Genomic DNA, 23,171 nt, shown 5'->3' with positions numbered 1-23,171 from the left:
GCCAATGAAGAAACCAAATCAAGTAAATAACAATGGCAAGTTTGAGAGGATGAGCACCAAACTCTGCTAAAACAATGCTATGAGGGGTGAATCTATGAAACCTAATGATACGATGCAACAACAGTGTCTGGACCTGCTCAATAGAAGCCCAATCAAAAGCATAAATTAAACTAGTTCTAAAATTCATAAATTGAGAGGAAGCAGGAACCATGTTTCAGGAAACTAAAACTAAAAGTATGAGGTAGAAGAAAATATTAAATGACTTAGAGAAGGAAATCCAAAATAAAACATTAACAAAATGAGCCAGATTGAAGAATCTTCGATTTATTAGGCTTAGCTTCTTAAGGGACAAATTTATTTTGTTGTGATGGAGCACTCTTCGTGGGTATTAATTCCTTTGCGTCAACTGCATGTGAAGATTGGAGGTAATGTGACACATCATCCAAGTCTTTGAGGATGTTATGTCATTTCTAGTTGCATTAGAAATAGTTGTTGCTCATGGTGCTCTCATGGGTAGTTTTGTGATGTCAGTCAAATACCTAGAGAGGATGGAGTGTTCCTACTGCTGGAAACGATGAAGGATTCTAAATGTAAGCAAAAATAAATGAAAAACACATATAGTATAGACAACAATGAAAAATGTTTCAGGAGATTACTGTAAAATGAAGCAATGAGTGAGTAAAACCTAAAACAGTCGACAATTGTTACCCTATTCTCTGAATCATCAATCGTTGCGCCGCTTTCTTTCTCATCTCTCCAAAAACCCTTGTTTTGCATCGTATAACTTTTACAACAGATTTTTACAGCAACTTCTCTGAGGCATATTAAATTCATCTTTATCTCCTTGCAATAAATGTGGCTTTATCTCATGTAGCCTATCCTTTCACAATTTCTTTTATTTTTTTATTTTGAAAAAAATTGCAAAAACACCAGCAAAATCACATTCAACCAATCTAAAATTAGAAATTTCTATTCAATAATTATTTTTTAAATCTAACTTTACCAAACTTTGAAATATGACATAAAGGTAGAAAGAAAAATAAATTGAGAAAGATCTACTAAAACTAAAAACATTAGTTCCCTACCTTCTAAAGGCAGGGACTAACAAATACTTGTCCTGGTACAAATACTTGCATTCGTTTGTATTCCAAAGTTGCCGGACGGATCAATAGATCGATGTTACACCGTGACACCACCAGAAAGAGAGTTTGACCTGGAAATGAAATCGTCTGCACCGCCAGTTGAATATGGAAGTTGTATTCTTAAAGAACTGCAGACATCCAAAGAAAACAGAGAGCCAGGTAGTGGAGCTTCTTCTTCAAGAATTTGGAGGACTTGTCTCTTCAAGGATTAGAACAGATCAGACCAAGTTTGAGCACTCTCTCCATCTCACCTTCAACATACTGCCCACCAAGATTTGGGTCGGCTGCATCTATCAGACTGCCTCTGTCATACAACTCTCTCACCCTGTCAACCAGAACAGTGTCATCAGATTGAAGGGAGAGATCAACTGGTCTCCTCCCGCATGCAACCTCCAACATAAATATACCAAAACTGAACACATCTGTGGCGGGACTCGCCTTTCCTGTTTCTACGAATTCTGGTGCAATGTACCCCAGCGTTCCTACCACGCGACTGGTGTGCAAGTTTTCGTTATGCTCGTACTGACGGGCAAGCCCGAAATCTCCCAACTTCCCATTCAGCTCTGAGTCTAGCAGAATATTGCTGGACTTGATGTCTCTGTGCACTACGCATTGCTCCCACTCGTCGTGAAGATACAGCAAACCTGCAGCCACATCTCTGATCACTCTGTACCTCTGACTCCACTTTAGCGTCTTCTTTGGGTTTCCAAATATCACCTTGTCCAGGCTACCATTTGGCATGTAGTCATAAACTATGAATAGCTGTTTTTCCCGCCTGCAGAAGCCTCTGATTTGCACAAGGTTTCGATGTTGAAGGCGACCAAGACTCGAGATTTCTGCTACGAATTCCTTCACCCCATCATCTGTTTCTCGAAGGATACATTTCACTGCTACTTGGAGGCCGGTCGTGGGAAGAACTCCTCTGTATACCCTACCGAAACCCCCGGATCCCAAAAGTTCTTCCTCTCTGAAACCCTTAGTTGCAGTATGTAGGTCTTTGTACTTAAACCTGTGAGGCCAATATTCCATCTCCCATTCTTCAATAAGATCTCTGTACTTATTTCGCTTCCACCGCACAAGTAGGGTTGCTACAACTACAATTAGGACCAGAACAATGCAAGCTGTACTGGTGCCAGCTATCAATCTGGAGTTTGAGCCCCTTGATTTCCTGCGTACAAAGGATGGAAGAGAAGATGTATTCAGGGACGGGGCAAAGCTTCCGTTTGTAGCGAAGCTCCAGGCCAGGATGTGATTCTCTTCATAAATGACTCCCGTATACGCTGAGAAACCAACGTACATCTCTTGCTCAAAAAGGTTGGACAGGGATATATTTTTCATATGTAACAGAGGTTTCTGTGGGCGATCAAGACCAGCTTCCGCAATGGTTACTTTGAGCTCCTTGTGAAGATGATCATAGTCAATCCAAGCTTGAATAGTATGTCCGCTACGGAGATCCAATTCCTGGAATTGGGTGTTGTTAATCCAGTAGCCTGCAGGTGTAGAGTTTACAGATATGAGGTCGTTGATATCCACACCAACGTGATTGTCGTTGATCTCCTCAAGTTCCACGTTCTTGTATGTGTCGAACTCAACTGCAAACAGATGGTTAGAGGCATCTCCTGTAACTGATAAATTGCTAATCAAGCCAAAGTACGGACCTGGTATAAGTCCCTTTGGAAATTTGTAGGGTGTCATAATAAACGCCAGTCCAAATCCAGATTGTGAAGCGGAAGAATGAACAATGCTAAACACAAAAGTCGTGCTGAAATTCAGATATTTCATACGCACGGGATGTGGATAGAAAGCACGGCCAAAACCAGTAGATGGAGGTAGTTGAGTAAGGGAGATGGCATTGGACTCCACTGAAGCATTACCGAAGAATTCGAGGCTCGACGCACTGAATTGGTTGAAGACAAAATTTGTGTGGGCTTGGGCGATAAGAGAGGTGTGGAGGAGGAAAAGTACAGGGACCATGACACTCGCGCCTTCCAATGTTGATATCCTCATGTTGGAACTTAACGGGCAGTGTATATCAAAAAGCATTGGACAACTTTACAGAGATCTCCAACAGGTTTAAATAATTCTTTCCATAGAAAGCAAAATTGAGCTTGAAATGCACCTATGAAAGAGGGAAAAAATACATAAATCCAGCTGACAAATTGATCCAGATTTACCTTTCTGTGCATTGCAGAGTTTCCATTTGTTTTTACTGTTTTCACTTCTCACGCCTCTGAAACAATACATGAAAGTTCTCCGGTTATTGGTATACAAACAGAGTGCGGCAAAGGATACAAAAGTAAATGAAATATATATAAAAAAACATAGTGATATTTACATGGGTTGAAAGTCAAATAAGAGCCCGTGTACCGTGTATAATACGTAACAGTGTGCAGAAAGGGGCAAAATAATAATTATTTTTACCACTAGATTTGACTAGTTATATCGAGTTATTTGCGAGTTCATTGAACTGATGTCATATGGAGATAAATGCTCACACAACATGGTATAGATATTTTTTCTTATTGGTTTTTTCAATTACCTTGTACAAATATTATTGAAGTTGCTTTGCATGACTTGGTCTAGTGGTGATTCATTGTGCTCTCGAAAGAGAGGTCACAAGTTCAAATCCCACTAAGGGGTAGGGTATGTACGCCTCGTTTGTAGTGCAGTTAGGTACCTCCCGCAAGGAGTATGAGGTAGTCTCATACACTGTCACCATATGTTAACCCATACACCTATGGCTAGTGTCATGGATTATAAAAGCCCCCTTTCCCTTTCCCTTTGCCTGACAGCCGTGGCTAGATATTTCCTTACTATATCTCATACTATGGGTGCAACCTAGTGGCTAACTAGCTGACTAGATTCCTTCTATTACAATTTCTTAATTAAATAAAAATACAAAATCAATGTCAAACATTTTTAAAATTATTTATTAAATCATTAAAATATTGAAGTCTATAGGTTGGATAGACATTCCCTGGGTGCAATGGGTACCTAGAAGATATGTGAATTTAAAATTGAAATAAAAGAAGATACATATATTATCCATATTAGTATTATCTTATATTATGGATAGTACAGATGTGAACAATGTTTAATGAGTTTACTTAATTCTAATAATTAGAAGAATATAAAGAAAAAGTAGGAATGAGCAAACTATCTATGGACAATCTAAGAAAGGAACATTATGAATCAAAAATAAACTTATAATTTAAATTCTTAGATTTATAAAATTTGTCTATTTCATAAACACGTAGAATGCTTTCCACACAATGTGTTTGTTGAAAGAACACTTGAAACTTGTATAATCATGCATTCCCAAAACAAATAAATGAAATAATTATGAGATTTTTCAACACATGACCACTGTTTTTAAATTTTTCTAATAGTTTGAGTTGTCTCCATTTGCTAATTTCTTCCACATCCTAACATATTTTATCGTATCATTTCCTTGCATCTTGAAAATTATTTAATATTTTTTGTGACTAGTTGCATGATCAACAACACTATAATTGTGTAATGGGACTCATTTAGATTTGGTATATCTTCATCCAATGTCCATTAGAGAAGAACAATTACACATTTTTTCTATATGATTGACATGAATACAAAATACTTACAAACATCATTTGATGTTTATAAAGATAATGATGTTTCTTAGTTGGACATTTTTCTCTTAAATATCAAAATTCCTTGTGGCCATTATGGAGTATTGTCATCAACTGTCCCACATCTTTTCATCATTACTCACTTTATCAAGAGCATTGTTATTGCTTGTGATTATGGACTACAATGGAATGGATTCTCTTTCTCTACCTTCACTTTCCTTGAGTGTCTTTTCTCTCATTTTTGTCTTACTAAGAAGGTAAATGTGAAATGAAATATTAAAAAATTAAGAAGCTAATTATTTTTTTAAGAATTAAATTACTAAATATTTATACTTGGCAAACTTTTATTTTTATATTTTAGGTATATGGTGTGATAGTTAAATGGCACATGTTAATTTAAAGGGTGATAATGTCTAATAAAAAGTAAAGAAAAAATAAGAATATTCACTTAAAAGGGTGTTTGATTGAATTAAAGTAATAGAGAATTTAGGATTATTAATATGGAAGGTTCACTATCGATTTACTTCCATTTTATTTTATCTATTGATCTTTGTTTTGTTAGTCCCTGCCTTTATAAAGGCAGAGACTTGTTTTCGCATGAATTATAAACATTAGTTGTCCATTCAAATTTTAGATAACAATAACATATCCTATAGTCCATAGTGTTTGATATGTCCAATTTTGAATTTTATATTTTTTTATATTTTTCCTATTGGTCGGCTACATTTTCCCAGTGGTTTAATTTGTTTTTTTTTGTTAAAAATTAATAAAAAAGGACAAGCGGCCAGATTTCCAGAGCGAAACAGCTGCCACAGGTTTACACACTTGAATCTATTATTTGTTGCATTAAATCCACAGGTTGGCTTCAGTGTTCTTTGTTTCCACTATTTAAAGATGGTTGTTGTGTATTTCAAACATGTGGGGTGTCATTAATGAATTAAACCTTGGGACTAACAAAAAGCCTTGGTTGCATTTATAGACTCGTAGGATCATGCAAATGTTGAAATATTTGATCTTTAGTTCACAGTTTTGTGATTCTTGGTTCTCTTGGCTTTAGAAGATTAAATTCGATTGTTGCTAATTGAATCTATTCAAGATCTCTTATTCTAGACCCTAAATTTGAGCTTGTGGATATATAAATTTTTGTTTTGGAAAGGTGAATTTTAGCGATTTATGTTTGGAATGGGAGGAACTAAACATTTAGGAAACTCTCCATCTGCTTCGTGTAAGCTTCTACCTAGACGTTGTGCAAAAGATTGTATTTTTGCCCCTTGTTTTCTCACGGATGAGCCACACAAATTCGCCTGCATGCACAAGGTCTTCAGAGCTAGCAATGTGAGCAAAATGCTTCAGATAGTTTACTAGATTTTTGATGAATTTTCTCAGTCTGTTTAAGCTCCTCCTACTCAAATTTTAGAACGAAGATTTAACTCGAGAGTGGAAACATTTTGTCAAAATTTAGGAATGAGTGTTAACAAGGTTAAAGAATGTAAATAATTCTATCAATTGCCATGTAGTGCATTTTTCCCTGTTTACACAAGCTTTACCTAACTTATCAAAATTTACTAGAGTTTAAACAGGGATTTACAAAAAGAGTCTAAGTAGGGAGAGATTATGTAACTAATAATGTCAAATCACCTTAGAGTGCACTATGAGATTTTTGGCTCAAGTGTAGTTTTCCTATTTTCGGAGGCATCTCCTAACTTATCAGGCTTTACTACAAAGCTTTAACAGGGAGGGATTATGGGACTCATTCTGTCAACTACCATTCAATGCAATTTGAATTTTGGGCACCAATGTAGGTGTCCTGTTTCCAAAGGCCTTACCTAACTTATCAAAATGGACTGAAGAGTTTCTCCAATGTAAGGGCAAAGCATGATGCTAGTACATAATCTCTATTTTAGCGCTAATTTTATTTTTTTTCCTTTGTCATCCATAAAAATAATAATTGGTATATAGTAAAAGTTTCTTATGTTTTCAGTCAAGGGAGTAGATGGAGGTAAATGGACATATCTTGGGACCATGTTTTAGACTAATTTGCACTTAGAATTGGTGCTGGTGACATTTTTTTTTTTGTAAAGGGTTGTTATCATATGGTTTGAAATTTTCTGATTGCATCATCTTGTTCTCTATGAAAAGGTTGCCATCCATGTGGTTACCCTTTGAAGCACTTGTGGGAAGGTAAGTAGAATAATTTTATGAGATCCAAAATGAATGACGACCTTATAGAGTTAACTTCTAGAGGACTTGTCTACCAGGATTGATTTTCAACTGAAATATGAAATGCATTTAGCTTTCTTGGCATTTGTGAATTTCATTTAGGCTAATAGCAAGACATGTTAGATTGGTTTACAAACACATTGGTACAGGACTGCAATGGCAAGAACAACCAACTTTTCCATTTGCCATATGCTGATTATGGAAGGTCCTAAGAAGGTTTTATATTTTTAGGCCACAGTTTTGAAAAGAAAACACCATTTTTTATTGTGTTTCATTTTAGTTTTCTGCAGTTTATCTACTTCTAAAAGAGCATATGATAGCTCTTTCTTTACCATGTCAAGTTTTGTGGGGGTTTTCTATCTGCAGTCCTATTGAAAATTATATTGTTGTTCATTGGTTTATTTCTTCCAAATTGTTGCTTAAATTATTATTTGATGAGTACTATCTTCATACAGCATAAGAAAAACATTGAACTTCACCTTTTTTTTATAGGAAAAGACAATTGTTTGGGCATGGCCTCTATAGTTGTCCACATAATCATTTCAAAAAGAAATCATTATATGAGAGGTGTCTTCCTCTTGCAATCAGAAATGACAACTTTCATTTCTCTGAATACTGATAATTATTGTTGTTTTAATAGTTTTATGAATGCTATAATTCATTAAATTTGATATCTTTAAGCGCCTTCTTTTTTTTTAGATTAGAACAAATGAGCAAGTCACAAGTTTCCCTGCATGGAAATGCTTTTGTGCAAGATACCCAGCTGTCATTGAATTGATGAGCCACTTTTTTAAACAAAAACTAAGCTTCCTGATTTTCAGTCTAGTTTTTGTAAGAAGTGTGGTAGGAAAGGTTGTATTTCCAACTTTAAATTTACTCACCAATTGCAAATATATCACATACTTGTTGTTTAGAAATGATATTTTTGTCACCAGGGGTTACTACAAATATTTTTCTCAAAGGTTAGCTTGCACACATGGCAAATTATTCATTGTTTCCTTACAAAACATGGCATATTATCCAGTCTCCTTCAAACACATGGCAAATCATTCATAGTTTGCTTTAAAATGTCTACAGTAGCATTGAAGGGCTTCTGCAGAAACTTTATTGTCTGAAAACCACAGAAAAGAAATCATGGACTTATTGTTGGACAAAAATTGTGATAATTCTCCTTTGTTTATTATCAGAGGAAACTGATCTTTAACATTGTTTAAAATCGAGTCAAGATTTCTATAAGATCCTTGGTGGTACATGTTCAATTCTTATGTCATCATTTGACATGGTATGGTATATACTTATAATTTGACAGCTGAAACAATTTCTAAAAAGGTTTTGATGGCCTAAATTTATTGCATTTATGTGTCTTGGCAAACTGAAGTTTTTGATATCCTCAATTTCAATTCAATGGTGGCCACGTCTTAGGAAATAAGTTTTCTATGGGCTTATTAAAAGTGTGTAAATGAAACGAAGCATGCAACTTATCAATGTTGCAATGAATACACCTATTGGTTATCTGACAGAAAATGTAAATAAAACACAGAAATAAAATAAAACAATGAAAACTTATTATATAAAAAGTACATACACAGTTCAATAATCTAGTTATTCAAGCTGGCAAATTGATGTTTACTTTTTTACATGTTACACATCTCAGTAATGTATCATATGAATGGCTAAGATTTTACTCGCAAGCACTGGCTTGGTTTCAATTTTTTTTTTTTAAGGGTAAATTGTCTTGGTTGCTAAACTTCAATATAATGTTAAGCTATTTTGCATGGTTGGATAAAGTAATCTGCATTTGTACTTTGGAGTACATTGTTTATAACTGTGGAGTAGGTTAACCAATTCAAAAAAATTGATATGGGGACAAAAAAGACAATTATTTTGGAAAAGATTTTAAGACACCAACCTACTAAGAAAGTTCTGGACTCTTTTGTGTTCCCATTCAAGTTTGTGAAGGTCAGTATATCTCACACAAACAAATGTATCGACAATTAAGTTAATGTGCACTGCTAACTAATGTGTATTGTGATATTGCTAACTAATTTGTATTGCTCAAGTTACAAACTAATTTAGATGAAATAGTTAAAGATAATAATGATGGATTAATATTGATAATTAAAAATTTTAATAAATGGTTTTTAAATATATACTTTTGAAACTGAAGTCCTTGTGCAAGAGCCATTAAATTATTAGTCCCTGTCTATATATAGGAGGGAACTAATGTTTTCATTAGACCCCTACAATTTATTGACATTATAAAAATGATTTGTAATTCTAAAGTTTTTGTTGGTCATATTTTTAAAATCAAATTTGAAGACATAATTTATTTTATCTCATTGGTTAGAAGCATTTTTGCCAGGGGTTATTTTAATTTTTTCATATGAAAATTAAGAAGAAAAAATACAAGATCAAATTTAAATTTACTCACCCATATTCAAACACAATATATAAACATATCTAAAAATACAAAATAGGCAGGGACTCCAGCTCCCTCAGAGCCCTTGTTTAAGATTGTAGTCATTGATCTAATGATCTTTGATTTGAACAATGAGTACTCAAAAAAAAATCCTAGAACTTTAAAAAGTTTAGCCTTTTTGTTTAATACATGTTCATGGAGATCGAAACATGGTTTAAAAGATAATTAGGCTCTAATAGTAACATGCTTATTTTATGTAATAGATAAAAGGGGACAAGGAGAAATAGAATTTATAATTATAATTTATTACTATGTATATTGTACATATATTTAACATTTTAAACATGTGGAATTGACATCCAAAATGGTCAGATTTTATTTTTAAATTATTGTATGTGAGCCTCTAATCTAATTCTAAAAGAATTATGAGCATACATTCAATGATTTTATATATATATATATATATATATATATATATATATATATATATATATTACAGAACAATATTTCACAAAGTTTAAAAACAATTATTAAATCATAGATTTGTGGAACTATTATGTGTTTTAGGGTATTTTAGAAATTGTATAACACAAAAGTATTCACTCTCATTTTTTGTAGTTGTAATATACTGACTATTTTAACTAAATATTTTACCACTGTAGTTTTTATGGACACTTTGCTTTACTATTTAACCTTGGTTGTTTACTACTACGATTTTTCATAAATATTTTGTTTGATAAATACATTTTGATAAGGGCGAGGATGCAAATATGCAAGAGTTTTTTTTTTTGCAAAAACATGTCACTTTTTTCTTAATTCAATATATAGTAATCAAAATTATAAAATTTGAAATTCAACAAGAAATATTTTCCAAAAAACTCAAATTATTTCATTTTAAAATCTATACAATATTTATATTATATTTAAATAATATGTGTACTCTATATAATCAATAATTGAATCTCATTTCATTTTAAAATCACATTTAACAATCTAATAAACATAATATTATTTTATGCAACTTTCCCGCCTGATACGGCCTGCAACTATAGTTCGTTCCTTCACAGTCATCTGGGAGATGGATCCCCCCCCCCACAATTTCCCCCTCCATTGGAGCTAGTACATGTATGCTCAGATCTCAAACTGGTCCTTTTTGCTAAATCCCAGAATGCCTAGGAGTTGCATTCTGTGGTGAATACTGGGCTGACAGAACCATGTGATGTTCTTGATGATTGCGCCTGTTTGGGCCCCCACTCTTTGGAGGGTCCCATGATGGCTATGGACAAGACTGAGATCCCAAAGTCAAACTGGCTAAAGGTTTTCATTGGATCCAAGATCACTATGGACTCTGGAGAGGAACCCATATTTTCCTCAGGGGCTACAAGACCATAGATCTCACTCCCAGAATTTATGGTTGATTTGATTTCCTCGTGACTATCCTTGTGTCTTGTTGGAAATTTTGTCTCATTCTGACCTACGATGGACATAGTGAGAAAATGGTGCTCCTCTAGGTGGAGACTCTTTTGATCGATGACTATTTTCATGATGGTAGGCTCCCTTTTCATTTTTAGTTTCACTGCTAAAATAGACCATGAGTTGGTCATGGCGAGTTCCTAGGACTTTGGTAAACACTTGCTGATGGTCGTGAAATGGAAATCGACACTAGTACATTTGTCATTGATTTTTGACCAAAGGCTATTTTGGCTTATGATTTATTTCATTTTGTATATGTCCCAAAAAGGTCAAAATTTTGACCAATACAAGATATAAAAAATAAAAGGAAAATTGGTTATCATTTCATTTCTTTCTAGTGGCTACGTGCAGGTGGGAGAAAGGGTTAAGCACAACAATACAGGTATGTAAAAAAATCGGATCAGCCTAGTGATTTCATGCATTTAGGTCAATTATATTGGACATGAACATTTGTTAACCTAGCAAATGCAGGCACGAGTCAAAATAGTGGCTAGAGAGTTGTGTTGAGTGCCATTTGTTAACCCAAATCCAGATCATTGGGTGCAATATACTGTGTAGAGTGTCATTTGTTAACCCAAATCCATATCATTAGAGTTGAATATTGGCTGGAGAGTTATGGAGCGCCATTTTGTATAGTTGGGATTGACTATGGACTAATTTCACTTAGGAGGAGTTTAGACTAAGTCTCATCAATGGGGCCAACAAGAGTCAAAAAAGTGAGGTGGAACAAGAAAATGTTTCCCTAGCAGGGAAAGGGAAAGCAAAGAAGGGATCTAGTTCACAAAGTGAGAAGAAGAAGAAGAAGGACATTTTTAAGGTCAAGTGCTTTGGATGTCATGAGTATGGTCACTATGTCAGTGATTTCCTAGAAAGGAAGAAGGCAAAGAAGCAGGTGGCAGCTTCAACAAGTGCAGAAGAACTCTCCAATAGAATGGAAGATGAGTTTGCACTTATAGCTTGTATGGTGAGCTCAACCTCATAGACTATCTGGTATATATAGATAGTGGGGTGTCATTTCATATGACAGGAGTTAGAGAGTACTTCTCTAGTTATTAGGAGGAGAACACCAATATTCAGATTTCTCTAGGAAACTTGTCCAAACTCAACGCAGTTGGGAAAAAGATTGTTAAGTTTTAGAGGGAGAATGGAAAGATAATTCTAGTTCATGATGTGTTGCATGTGCCAGGATTAGGTATGAATTTGATTTTTGTATTTGTTCTTCAGGATAGGGAGTATAATGTACTCTTTAGAGGGATACATGTGTTGATTAAGCACAAGGATTGGAAATCACCCATAACTATTGGAGTTAGGAGTGGTCGCCTTTACAGGTTGCAATTTGACACTCCTAAGGCACTCATGAGCAAGTATAATCCTAGAGATCTTGGAGAGCTATGGTATAGGAGGATGGGCCATATTCATCATGGAGCTCACTCAAATTTCTTTGTGAGACCATGACAAGTGTTCTAGAGGTAAGCACAGAGTATGATGATGTATGTAAAGGATGCCTGTTGGAGATGTTTGCGAAAGCATTTTTTCCAAGGAGTGACACCAGATCTGAAGATGTTCTTGATCTAGTACATTCAGATGTTTGTGGACCAATGTCAACAAAATCTCTCAAAGGATATGAGTACTATGTTACTTTTATCTATGATTTCTCTAGGAAGACCTGGATATACTTGTTTAAGACTAAGGATGAGGTTTTCAGTCGATTCCAAGAGTTCAAGGCTCTAGTGGAGAACTCGACAAGAAGGAAGATAAAGGTTCTTCAGTCAAACAATGGAGGTGAGTATAAAGGAAATAACTTCTAGGAGTTCTATACCAAGGAAGGAATCAAGAGAGAGTGGATTATTCCTTACAATCCACAACAGAATGGAGTTGCTGAGAGGAAGAATCATTTTATAGAAAAGGCGGCAAGAGCTATGCTACATGACCAAGGTATGCCCTGCTACTTATGGGAAAAATTGTGTAGCATAATAGTCTATATTCAAAATAGGGTTCCACACAAGGTACTAGGGATGATGAGACTAGAGGAAGATTTCACAAGAAAGAAGCCTGATGGTAGCCATTTTAGAATATTTTGGAGTTTGGCATATTGTCATATTCTAGGTGATACACGTACCAAGTTAGATTAGACTGTAGAGAGGGGGTACTTTGTTGGGTACAGTGAAACCTCAAAGGCACATAGGATTTTTATCCCTGGGACCAGAAGAATTATTGTCAGACATGATGTTAATTTTATGGAGGAAAAGGCATTTAGAAGGTCCAAAGATTTTCCAACAGATGATCAGAGTGAGCAAGCAGCAGAAGCTCCAAGGCCTAGTTAAGGGCAGCAAAGCACAAGTATAATTACTAGTACAAGTGTAGGCTCAGATGGTGAAGATTCACAGAACATGGAGCAATAGGTGCAACGGGAAATGCATCTAGAAGACTTAGAGGTTGATATTTCATCCTCTATAGTTGGCAGTAGGAACCGTGAGGTTCAAGAGACACAAAGGGATACTCAGGAGTTTGTGGGAGCTCCTAGGAAGAGTACTAGATAGTGGAGACCAACAACTAAGTTTAATGACTATGTGGAATTAGTTCATCAGTTGGTAGATAGTGAGCCTTCCAACTATTAGGAGGCTGCAGAGCATCAGGTATGGCAGGATGCTATGGTTGAGGAGTATTCCTCAATAATGCAAATGATGTGTGGGAGGTAGTGCCTAGACCAATAGATAGAGCAGTAGTTGGATCACGTTGGATCTATAAGATAAAGTACGATGCAGATGGTAGCATCGAGAAATGCAAGGCAAGGTTTGTGGCCAAGGGGTTCTCTTAGAAGGAGGGAATAGACTATGAGGAGACATTTGCTCCAGTGGCTAGGTATATTTCTATACAAATTCTGATCTCATTTGTAGCACAGATGGGATGGCAGATCCATCAAATGGATGTCAAGACAACGTTCCTTAATGGTGAGTTAAAGGAGGAGCTATACATAGAGAAACCAAAAGGTTTTGTAGCACACAGCAAAGAGACCCACATATGCAAATTAAAGAGAATGCATTGGACAGAAGCCAAGCATGTATTGTGTTACTTGAGTGGTATAGTTGAGTATGGGATCAGATATGTTCAAGGTAAAGGTATCAAGTTGATGGGCTATATCAATGTAGATTGGGAAGGAAGTACAATGGACAAAAGGAGCACTTTAGGGTGTTTCTTCAATTTGGGATCAGGAATTCTATCTTGGTTTAGCTGGAAGCATAAATCTATGGCTTTGAGTTCAATAGAAGCAGAATACATAGCAGCTAGCATGGTGACATGTGAAGCTATATGGCTTCAAAAGTTGTTAGTAGCCTTGTTTGGTCAGAAGGTTGAGACTACTATGATACACTATGATAATTAGAGTTGCATCAAGTCATCTGAGAATCCAGTATTTCATGACAGGTCTAAACATATAGACATCAAATATCACTTCATTAGAGATTGTGTACAATGGGGGGTTGTTCACCTATAGTACATACCTATAGAGGAGCAAGTAGCAAACGTTCTAACTAAGGCATTGGGGAAGGCTAAATTCATCTTCTTCAGAGATAAGTTAGGTGTCATGTAGAACAACTTCCTTGCTAAGAGGGAGTGTTAGTTTTAGGTAGCTTGGACAATTGTTCATCCATATGTAATTAATTAGCAAATAATTATTTTGTGATGTGAATATCAGGATTTAACTGTGTGATTTTTGAGTCAAACTCGATGACCCATGTTTCATGAGTAGTGATTCAACATGAATCCATCTCTCATGAGAATAAATGGAACACTTAGCACTCATTGGATCTAGGTGATGCTCACAGGGGTGAAGCACCGGGACTTCCCGGGAGGTCACCCATCCCAGTACTACTCCAGCCTGAGCGCGCTTAACTACGGAGTTTCCTCCACAGTTAAACCCAAAGCTTGCAACCCCATTTGCAAAACCTTCACCAAGTGTTGTGCCTTATGAACCATTCATTAGAAAGCCCCTTAAGCTCATCAATTGATAAGCCCCTTAAGCTCATCAAAAATCACACAGTTAAATCCTGATATTCACATCACAATTTGACTAGCTGTGGAAATCATCTCCTACTTATCAAATAATTATTTGTTAATTAATTGACTCCTTCTAGAAGCAACTAGTAACCTATTGGCTAGGTTGTTTTAATCAAGAAGTAACTAGAAACTTCTTAGTTGGGAAGAAACTAGAAACTTCTACATTAGGTTGTCTTGATCAAGAAGCAACTAGAAACCTCTTGGTTAGTAGTATAAAAGGGGGGTCAAGGGAGGCATTTGGAGAACATAACAGAATAGAGGAACACAAGAAGCTGTAGAATCATTTGCAGTGTTAGCAAATGAGTTTGTAGTGTTAGCAAGGGCGCAATGATAGCATTGGGGATAGCAGTGGAGAATACCAATAGGAGAAATTAGGAGGTTGTTTGAATTCTACTAGTGAGAGGCAAGGAATTTTGTATCTCTTGATTTGCTGAAGTTAATATATTTTCCATCTACAGAACTGGTTTTCCCTTAGGGGTTTTTCTAGGGACAATTTATCTAAAAATATTGTGTTCTTTGTGTTGTGAATTTCTTTTTGTATTTTATTGGTGAAGTAGTAGGTGTGTTATTTTTTGATATTAGCTATGAATTTGTTTACAACAGTTTAATAATCATCAACTTCATCAACTGCAATAGTGTTAATTCTCACAATCATCAACTTCATGCAAATTGAGTGTCATCCAAAATCAGCTAAACAATTCCATGCAGATATGACCTGTCCCGAAATATCTTTCTCGAAGACAACAAGAAAGGTAGTCCCTTTTTGCTAGCTTGTAGATTCCAATAGCTTTGGGAATCTAGCAGTAGAAGCCTTAGTTTCTATGTGAATTTTTTTTGTATGAATATTCCTTTCCTATTAATAAATAATATACTGAGATTATAATTCACAAAAATGGGTTGGGGGATACAAGATCACCCTACGAGAATTCACACGACCAAAGCCAAAATCATCAACTATTAATTTTTAAAAAAACATATAAAGCAACCCTCAAGTGGCTAAGGCAGTGCCTGTTGAGGGAGGTGGCTCATCACGATCATGAAATCCCTAATCGTCTTTGGGATTAGGAGGCAAACTAGGAATAGTCCAGCTGTCAACAGCAGCATCAGCAACATCGGTGGCTTGGTCAACATCCTTCATATCTGGCCCTGGAGGTGAAATAGCTAGTTCTAAGCGAAAAGGCCATTTCCCAGAAACCACTCATCGAGCACTAGAAGGAGGAGCTAGGGACTATCCAGTGCCACCACAGGGCAAGGAAACCAAGTGGCACCTCCATCCATCATTGCCACCACTGGGAGAGCAGTGGACGGAAGCTTGGGAATGTGGAGTGTGTGATTGGTGGCCTGAAGAGTTGTGCCTCTCGCGATGGCCTCTAGGCATTGAGGTATCAACTGAGGCATCTGGAAGTACCCTAACAATAGTACAAGGAGTATTGCCCCAACGATTAAGAAGCTCTTGTAGGTGGGCCACCTTGTTTTCTTGTACTTGAATATGCATCATTACATTATTACAAATGCACGCCTTAGTGTACATAGCAAAATTAATATCAAGAAAACTGTAATTGAAAAGAACAACATTTCTATCTTTCCATAGACTGAACAAAATCTCCATCCTGAAAGTATGCCAAATCTGGGTAAATTTTTTAGGGATCTTGGGGTAATCACCCAAAATAACCATGTGCTAAGAAAAGGGTTTAGGCTGAAATGACTTTAAAAAATTATGAATCCAGTGCCAATAATTTTGAACACATCTACAAAACTAGAAAATATGTAGGAAAGACTCTGGTTGGCCACAAAATGGACACCTAGGATTCGAAACTCCAATATGCTTGAGTTGAGGCCCAAGGGGGACGCCTTGAAAAGCCAGGTACCAAGAAAAATGGGCAATGTTGGGTTCTGTAATAGCACTCCAAATAGTGTCAAAGTGCTTTCTCCATTGAGAAAGAAAACATTGTAAATGCCATGTCTGATTGAGTGTATCCACCATCGAAAGATGGGGAGAAAGCCATCTATAACCCAGACTTGGTTTGTAATTGGTGAAAGGAGTGGTAGGATACCACTTCCAATCAGTCCACCAAGGTCTAATAGACTGAATACCCACTTTATGAATTAAGTGCACTGGAATTGCATTGGAATTGCAGAAAGCAATAAGTCAAAAGTCTATCGATCTAAAGGGGCAAGATGATAGTGAACTTGCATATCTTCCCAAGATCTAAAACTCACGAAAACCCTAGAGAAAAGATCTTTAGGAGTCTTGATGCCTCATTTGAAAAAACACAAAGCACTAGCACCTTGAGTCTTGGCAAGGGGAATACCCTAGATGGAAAACAGGGGAGACCACCAAATTTTCTGTTGGTTCAAAGAGAGTCCATCTCAAAACTCATCACCAAACTAGAAAATCCAAGGCTTGACAGCTTCCCAATCTTTCCATATGCTCTTGATAAAAAAAGAGCCTTGTACGTGCATAGGTTCTCACATAATAAGAAGGGTTTGAAAGCCAATCCCCTTCCATGTAGGCCTATTGACTAGAAATCCTAAAGAAATGCAATGTTGAACCAAAATCTTCCAAGCTTCATCTCTAGTGATGGCATGAATAATCCATTTGGCACAGAGAGAAAGGCCTTGCTTCTATGTGGAGAGAAGGCCAAGGCCTCCAGACTCTTTTGGGAGACAACAAAAATCCCAAGCAACTCTATAAAAATCATGATGATCAGAGCCAAAAGCCTAAAGAAAATCATGGAGAAATCACTCTAATTTCTCATAAAAGGCTTTGAAAGGAGCCCAACAAGAATAATAATAGACATGCATTGCTACAAGAAATTTTGAGCAAATCTAGAATTTTCCCACAAGAGAAAGTGGTTTTTTAAGCCAATAATCCAACTTCTTAATAATCTTGGCAAACACTGCATTCCACAGATCCACTGGCGACGCTTGAAAAGCAACTGGAATCCCTAGAAAGTGAAAGATCTCCCCGTGAGTGACCCATTTCCATTCAAACTGGTTAAGCCAAGGTGGTGCTGGCAAATAAGACTGGCAATAACAAAGTGTTTTGTGCTATTGAATAGCAGAGTTAGAGGCTTGACAAAAAGTGTCAAGGCAATTTAAGGCATTATTGATGTTTTCTTCATCCTCCAAAAGAGTGAGAAAGGAATCATTAGCAAAATTAGCATTGACCAACTAGGAAGAGGATTATGGCAAAGAAATTCTATGAACCAAACCTAAAGACATGGAGTGGGCTAGCAAATAGCCAAACCCTTCAATAGTAAGAACATAAAGTGTTAGAGCCAGAGGGTAACCTTTCCTGATGGAATGAAAAATCCCAAAGGCATCAAATTGGGAGTTATTGATGGTAATGCAAGCATTAGCATCTCCAAAGAGCATCTCCATCGACTACAAAAAATTGGAACCAAAACCAAGAGCCTGGAGCATAGCCAAAATGAAAGGTCATTCAATTTTTTCATAGGCTTTAGCAAAATTTATTTTCAAAAAAATAGTTGGCTACTTGGACTTGCAAGCCCACTCCATTCCTTCCTAGATAGCAATAATGTTGTTAATCTGAAATATCTGGACTTGATAAAGCCATTTTTCTTAAGTCACATAATTAAAGGCAGGAGGTGGCAAATTTTGAGAGAAATTTCCTTGGCAATAATCTTATATGACACATTCAGAAGGGTAATGGGCCGCCAATTACAAATATCATCAAGATCTCTAGCTTTAGGTATGAATTTAATGTTTCCTTTGTTGATAATAGCTCATAAGTTTTTAGAGTGATATGCTTCAAGATAAACTTTGTGCAGATCAAGACCAATATGCTCCTAGAGATGTTTATAAAATTCACAAGGAAACCCATCACACTAGGGGGACTTATCATCTTCCATGGAGAAAATTTCCTCTTTAAGGTCTCGGAGGGTAAGAAGTTGCTCATAGAAAGCACGTTGCTCAACTGCTAGGTGGTTTGGAGTAACAAAAATACACTTTCTAAGAGCTTCTTCCTAAGCAACTAAATTTCTCTGCGAAGCAAAAATGTTCTCATAGTGATGAACAAATGCTTGCAGGATGTCAGGGAGACTGGAGAGAACAAAAGTGCCTTGTTTGATTTTTTATTCCCAACATTGGTATGATGGGCTCAAACAACTTGGAAAAACTCCTTCAAAGCTTTATCGCCAACCTCTAACCAATGGAGGTGAGCTTTGATTTGGGCTCCTTGAGCAACACAATTATCCATGACCTATTTATCATGGCGAAGTTTAGCAAGTTGAATTTGCAAATCAACATCAAAACAATTAAGGGTGAGAGCCTTAGAAGCTTTTTTTAGTGCATATGTAGTGGATTCATAAGTTTCCTTATGAAAACTGCCAACTGTCATCCATAGATTTGCAGAAAGCAAGCAGTTCTAGTAATGGCATCATTCCACCACTGAATCCACCCTATCTAGGAATGCAAACATGGCTCTAGATTCTAGACACATAGGATATGAGCAATAGTGGAAGCATGCATTAGCACAGATGTTTTGAGGAAGAATTACAACTTGACAACTTTTTGAACAATTGTTTACCATGAAATGGAAAAATAAATGGGATAGTGGTCAGATAACGTCACATCTAGCAAGGGAATGATAGGTAAATCTCGATCCTCTAAAAAGGAGAAAAAAGATTGTGTAGTAATCATGGCACAATCAAGATGCTTTAAAATGCAGTCAGAGCTAGCTCGAAAGTTTGACCAAGTGTGCCAAACCCCACTATGTTGGTGGCAATTAGTATTGGATAAAAAGGCCTAATTTATTGTGCATGTAGTACCAGGCTTCCCTTTCCCCAATTGTCTAGCAAAATGGAAAAATTTCATCTTTATCAGAGGTCAACTCAACCATATTGAAGTCACCACACATAACCCAAGTAGCTAGAGGCAAGTTGTTAGCTAGCCAACCCCACAATTGAGATCTTTCCACAACATCATTGGGAGCATAAACATTAACAACTCCAAAAGAATGATTGTTAATGGAAAGCAAAAGACAAATTATTTTGTGCATAGGGTTAGAACCATGCGAAATAATAGCAGAATGAAGATGAGTGACAAGAGAGTAACTGCACCACCTCTGCCAACCTCATGTTGAGAGAAAAACATAATGTCATTTGGCCAAATGACGCAACATGCAGATGAAAGCATGAAACAGAGATCTTAACTTCTTGCATGCAAAGAAAATCTAAATTTCCAAATCTATGGTGAGTATCCCTAACATAGTACTTTCTAGAGAGGTTTGTGAGACCTCACACATTCCATGATAAAAAATTCGTGAAAATTCTTCCATATCTACCTTATCCTCAAGAGAGGAGTAACTATTCTGCAAGAAAGTAGAAACCAAGTTAAAGCCAGAATGAAAATTTTTTGGATTGATGGCTCGTCGTTTCTCCTCTAGATTCTTAGCACGTCTATGAGGACTGCAAGAATGTCAAACATCTTGAGATGCTATGGAAGAAGCACCAAGAGGGGTATGAATCAAAACTGAGGTGTTAGCCCTGGCAGCCGCCTTAATCCCTTGTGAAACACTAGGGTTTGAAACCTATGAAACACCAGGGTTTGGTTCTGAAAAACTACTTGCATCCCTATACTGGCTAGGGTTTGCACTCCTATTGAAATAGGAGGAAATGAAATGACCGCCGCATATGACTATTTAGGAGCCAAGGGAGCCTTGCCCTTGCACCCAATAGTAGTCCATTCTTCTTTTTCCCGTTCTGCTAGCTTGGTCGAAACCTCTTTAGGCGAGGGTTTAACCCTAGGCACAACTAAAGGGCAATCCCTAATCTTGTGTTCTGTTGATTGGCACCTATAGCAAGTGTTAGGTAGGTTCAAATAAAGCACCTTCTAAGAGAAGGTTTGAGCCCCAATCTGTATTTCCACAGAATCCTTAAGATTCTTGGAAAGATCAACCTCAACGCAAACACATTTCTAAGGGGGAGCATTGAAAAATTTCTCATGTTCCTTTGTGATAACTTTGCCAAGAGTATTGGTAATGGACACAATAAAAGGCCAGCATGGCAAGGGTAAACCTGGGAACTCTACCCACACAGGGACCCTAAGCTTTTTGTCGTCAAAGACAGTGAAGTCTCTCAACCATCTTTGAAAAACAAGTAGGGAGGAATGCATAGACCAAGGACCATTGCTAAAAACCGTGTCTACCTGCGACAGGTTGGTGAAGTGAATTTTTTAAAAAAAACCTTTGGTAAGGTTTTGCATAGCGTCAAGGCGAACTCCATGAGGAGTCCAACTCTTGTTAGTCCATTCTTGGAGTATAGCTTACGGAGGAGTCCTACCCACAAAATACCCTATTAAGATATGTTGTTCTAACCAATCACAAGCAACATCAAATTCTTGCAAAGGAAGGATAATATTAGGATTACCTCATGAAAAACCTTTGAGACAAACTTGCGAGGATGTTTGTTCAATGAAGGCACCACAGCTATCCAAAGCAGTAGTGTGAACACCAGTATCAACAACTAGGTCACCATTGGTTGGGGCCATTATAAACTAGCCTAAAAACTCTCGTAATAAATGTGGTTTGAAAAGTGGTAACAACAGAAGGAAAGCTCAGACAAAGAGTCGTACGCAAGAAAAAGATCACATGAAACCCTAGCAAAGTAGGACAAAAAAAAATGACCACAAACCATTGAATCTAAATTATCTTTTTTAGATCCACATCACAAAGCTTTCTACGTGAATTTTCTAAATTTCCACACTAAAATATTTTTGTATAAAGCTCATAATAATAGTTTTTTTCATAATACATCTCATTTTGTGAAAGATTGGCTCAATCTGCCCAATTTCTCTACATCAAAATGAGCGCAGAAATGATAATTTATTGATTTTTTTTCTTTCATCTCCAGCTAAACATATGTAGGATCCAAAAAATGACTTCTTTTCGGGATTAATTTCTAAGATTGAGCACTACCATCACCTGAGATTCTATTTATTTTATTGTTTCTTTTGTGCTTAATTAGTTCCTACGTCTCCATGATTCTTTTTTATAGCCAATGGCACTTATCTAACATGACCTTAATAATTATGAGGAAATTTTTGAAGGCACACATGATCAACTCCTTCCCAAATTTTCCTCGTCGATTTCAACAATGTCTTATTGTTTGCATAATAAACTAGCATTGCACGTGTTATTCCTAGGGTGAACGTTCATGGTTGCTTGGTTTATTTTGTTCAGCAATCAAGTTGAGTTGATTAAATATTATTTGTGTATTTAATGGTCATATGAATGTGCTATTATTTGTCTATTTATTTTTATGTAATTATATTAAATTTATATCAATATTATTAAAATTACTTGTAAGAACTAAACACTTATGGAGTTTAAATTTGGAAAGAAAAGAAAGTAATAAAAAAATATAGAACCATAATATATTTTTAACAATATGGAGTTTCTTTTCTTTTTCTAGTCACTTTTTTTCCTAAATTTAAGAAAAAATATTTAAACAATTATTAGTTTCTTGCTTATATATAGGCATATAGGTAGAAAACTAATGTTTTCAATTACTTTTCTAAATTAATTTTAATAACAAAAATTCTTGAAATTCTAAAGTTTTGAGAAAGATTTATACTGCTTTATTTTTAAGTTAACTTTTAGTCAGTAATTTCTTTTTTGTATTGGTTAGCCTTAATTTTGCCAAGGGTTTTATTATTTTTTCAATTCAAAAATACCGATAAAATTTGTGAAAATTTCTAGAAAGCTCCAACAAACTCTGGAAATGATGCACTGGGAAACCAAATTGGTTACCTTGTTGGGCATTTTTCTGACTTTGTTTATAAATTTTCTTGTGCCTTTCATAGATCTTTAAACATCTTCTTAATTGTCCTTTTTATCTCTTGTTTTTTCCTAAAAGATCACAATAGATTTAGAGTTACATATTCTTCTTTAATTTGACTATTTTTGCTAAGGTTTCGAATATAATCACATATTGTAAATGGCACTAGAACGTCCTACTCCAAGCTTTTTACTCTCATCGAAGGATATGGACAAAACATGAGATTCATGATCCATCGAGCAACAATGTTTGGCTTCTTGCCTCACATAAAATAAGCAATTCTTACAATCATTGCTCTCTAATGTTCTCCAACACTATACTAAGCAATAGATTTCTCCTAAGCTAATGTATGTAGTCAATCCAATAGTGAAACACTTATTTGTAGGCTCATAAGCTTTCTCAGACAGGTTTTGCAACATAAAAGTTACTGCATTTTTGTAAACCTCTAAAT

The 23,171-nt window shown here is 36.0% G+C and overlaps 1 pseudogene; it reads right to left on the bottom strand.

Annotated features, from left to right (window-relative positions):
- Positions 1 to 1,074: 1,074 nt before the first annotated feature.
- LOC149549331 (L-type lectin-domain containing receptor kinase SIT2 pseudogene) lies at positions 1,075 to 3,149 on the bottom strand (annotated as a pseudogene).
- Between the last annotated feature and the right edge of the window lie 20,022 nt (positions 3,150 to 23,171).

This window comes from Cupressus sempervirens, chromosome 7 (genome assembly GCF_028749045.1).
Source record: "Cupressus sempervirens isolate cs-2001-9-10 chromosome 7, ASM2874904v1, whole genome shotgun sequence".
NCBI lineage: Eukaryota > Viridiplantae > Streptophyta > Pinopsida > Cupressales > Cupressaceae > Cupressus > Cupressus sempervirens.
Note: the sequence above shows the minus strand (reverse complement) of the source record. Positions and strands in the feature narration are given on the sequence as shown.